The sequence below is a fragment of the Oryzias melastigma genome, linkage group LG12, assembly GCF_002922805.2.
Source record: "Oryzias melastigma strain HK-1 linkage group LG12, ASM292280v2, whole genome shotgun sequence".
In the NCBI taxonomy this organism is placed as follows: domain Eukaryota; kingdom Metazoa; phylum Chordata; class Actinopteri; order Beloniformes; family Adrianichthyidae; genus Oryzias; species Oryzias melastigma.
Window position 1 is genome coordinate 21,795,601 of NC_050523.1, and position 3,394 is coordinate 21,798,994.

At 37.9% G+C, this 3,394-nt stretch overlaps 1 long non-coding RNA gene across 7 annotated transcripts in view; it reads right to left on the minus strand.

The window, feature by feature from the left end:
- Positions 1 to 6: 6 nt before the first annotated feature.
- The window catches only part of LOC112162763, a 4,596-nt gene continuing 1,208 nt past the window's right edge, over positions 7 to 3,394 (minus strand). For 3 of the 7 annotated variants that reach the window (XR_004948830.1, XR_004948832.1, XR_004948831.1), the window contains exons 4-7: positions 2,970 to 3,067; positions 1,719 to 2,014; positions 865 to 944; positions 7 to 753 (exon numbers count right to left, since the gene is read on the minus strand). This is a non-coding gene — a long non-coding RNA (uncharacterized LOC112162763). Of the gene's footprint in view, positions 754 to 849; positions 945 to 1,718; positions 2,015 to 2,969; positions 3,071 to 3,394 lie in introns of all 7 variants that reach the window. The other 4 variants (XR_002922150.2, XR_004948828.1, XR_004948829.1 and 1 more) reach the window with 2 other exon arrangements.

Here is a 3,394-nt window from a genome sequence, read left to right on the forward strand (position 1 = left end):
ATGAATTGAACAAATGTTGAACAATGACATTCATGTAGTAAGTTATGCCATAACATCGTCTGTAATGCATTTCTGAAGCCACTGCTCACCCGGCCCTCTGACCGTCTGTAAGAGTCTGTTTTTCAGCGCATGCCCCTTGTTGGAAAGTTCATCTTCATCCAGTTCCATGATTATCTTTCAGTACCTCAAAAGTGGAGTGGAGCTTTGAGCAAAAGTGAGGTTGAGGGTACACATCAGTCCAAAGCATGGCGACATCCAAAACCACATCATCCAGGTCCTGCAGCACATTGATGCCTCCAAGATGATTCCAATGTCTTCTGCCTCTGTACTTGAAGTTTGTTCCTCAGGACATAAACCACCACGCCGGTGTCTTCAATGGCGTCGTTAAAGGGCTCTTCATCCACTCCATATGCCAAAACAAACACAGTGACACCATGGACAAGATGTTAGTGAAGAAGAAATATTAACTTTACAACATTTAACAAATACATAATATTTCCCAGAGTTGATGGTTAAAAATACAAATAAACCCACATTTCCTTTAGTAATTGAAAACAAAATGGAGGACTGTAAAAAAACATTTCTGTAGGTCAACCACTTGAAAAAATATCTTAAATAAACTACAAAGAAAGAGAAAATCAAGCTATGATTCACGTGCAAATATATACATACCACATATTCCTGGACCAGGTTTTCTGGATCTTCATCCATGTAAACACACGCTCCTTTAATAATGTCTTCTCGTCCAGCCTCCTGGTCCACGAAAATTAAAAACAAAAAATAAATAAAGGATGAAAGAGTAACCAGTCCACATACTGGAGATCACAGCAGTGGCCTACTGCTTAGAACCTGCTCTGGCTGTACATTTGTTGACAAACGCTTTCTTGAGCTTGACCTCCACAATTTTTCCCAACCAGGTGGAGTGGCACATCTCAGGACACAAGCTGTAAAACAAGAACATTAAAATCTAGTATGAGTAAAATGACAATAGATGGCATATAACAAATATAACACTTCAAGATGCAAGCAAATTATAGTTTTATTAGATCAGCTGTATAATGCTGTCGTGAGATTTGATTTACATGTCATCTGATAAGTCAAAATAATAATTTCTGGCATCTAAAAACAGCCAGAATTCAGTTAAGATGACATATTACACGTGACCTCTATAGCTGTTAAAGGAATTTAAATCCAGCATGTTACGTCTTTGGGCAGTAAAAATCTAACAAATAAGTTAAAATCGGTTTACTTAAAGATGGGTTAGATCAGGGGTGTCAAACTCAAGGCCTCCAGGGCCAGCCTGATGCTGGTCTTCTATAAATCCTGCCTTATCTGCTGCTCATTACCTGGATCAGGTGTGTTTAGCCAATGAGGAGCTGGAAAACATGTAAGACACCAGCCCTTGAGGCCTGGAGTTTGGCACCCCTGGGTTAGATGTTATTGGACAATAATTCATTTTGAGTGTTGAACTTATATTTTGATAGCAATCATTGCTATACTGTAGCCTGATTGAACATGTTTATTGTTCCCAGAATTCTAGCATAAAATGCCCAATTTTAAGAAAAACTCACTTAGGATTGCGTCGACGGATCCTTTTTCCTTCTTTTCCGGAGGGATTATTTCCAGGATGACAAAAAGGGACTGGATTTTGATACTCCAACAGTGAGGACATGATTGGACAGTGCATNATAAAATGCCCAATTTTAAGAAAAACTCACTTCGGATTGCGTCGATGGATCCGCTTCCCTTCTTTTCCGGAGGGATTATTTCCAGGAACACCAAAAGGGATTTTGATACTCCAACAGTGAGGACATGATTGGACAGTGGATGAAACTGATGCATGCGATGTGGTTTAGATGTGTGGTTCATGGCAGCAAGGCAGAACGATGACTCGAGCACACCACACCCAGGGAAGAGCTCCTGCTGGCCTGGCCTGGTGGTGAAGATGGGCTATGGTGAAGTCTCTCTCCAATGAGGTTTCAAAGAGTCTGAAGCTCTCAGACCTGGTCTGGATCTGAAAGAGAGAAACAGTAGAAACAATACAAGGGTGAGAAAACACCAAAACAGGATATTATTCTGTTTATTTGCTGCTTTTAGTGCATTCTTAGCTCTAAAACATTTCTGTTTCACTCCCATTTCTTATTGATGCTCATTGAAGCTCTACTTGGAACTACTAATCGATTATCAAAATAATCAATTTGTCGAGTAATTGACGACTAATTTAATAGTCCTTACTTTGTATTAAATGGAATCAGAGTGTAGTAAAGTTGAACAAAGTGAGCGTTCAGCACCGAAAAAAATACTTTTTTATATTTTAGTCAGCGAGACCAAAACTTTATTTTTGGTTAAAAATAGTTCCTTGTTTCAGATGCCGACCTCACTTGATTTAATCTGGTTTTAATACCAGAATCTGATGAAGGACAGAAGCTACACGATTTCTTAGAAAGTTTAATAAACGATTATCTAAATTATCTTTACTTTCTATTAGTTTAAAGCTAATGATGATTAAGATGAGTACTTTACATCCACTTTAGTTTACCCATGACCTGATTAGTCGACTAATCGAAAAAAAGAATCGCTGATTAGTCGTCTGTTAAAATAATCGTTTTTGGGGGCCCTGCTTGGAACCTTGTAAACCCTTGTGCAATTCTAGACATGTTTACATTTAAAGTGGGTCATCTGGACCCCACGAGACACCGCTGAACTTTTAATTTTTCCTCAAGAATTCTTTTTTTTTTATCTTCAATGGTGTCCATGATAGACATGAAATCGGGCCCAACTCTGTCATGGGAGGGATCATACATTAACATAAGGGTCATCTGGACCCCATAAGATAGCATAAGGGTTAACCCTCGTCCTAATATGTGTGTGTGTATATATATATATATATATATATATATATATATATATATATACATACACATATAAACATACATACAACAAAACAACAACAGTGCTTAAACACTTACTAGATTGCTCATTCCGTTGAGGGGTGTTCTCTCAGACCTTCATTTTCTGGGTTGGTATCCTTAACGTTTTCTTTGCTGGCATTTCTTTCTTGTTCATCCTGCTAATGAAAAAAAAGACATTTATTTGCCACATTTTTTTTTTTATCACATCAAGCTAACCATACCACCTTCGACAATCTGAATGGATTCAGCAGGGAGCTGTGTGCTGTATTTCTGTTTTAAAATAAGACCAATCTTTCATTTTTGGTTGTGGCTAACTGAATTCATCACTAACTTTGCAAATGTCAGCGTACTATTTCTGCTGTTGTCTAATTGTCTTACACTGTATGTTAGTTTGTCATTGTATATACACAATGACATCAAAAAAGCGAAGTTTACGTTCCTAAAAACACCAATCAGTGTTCACAAAACACTACCATGTACAG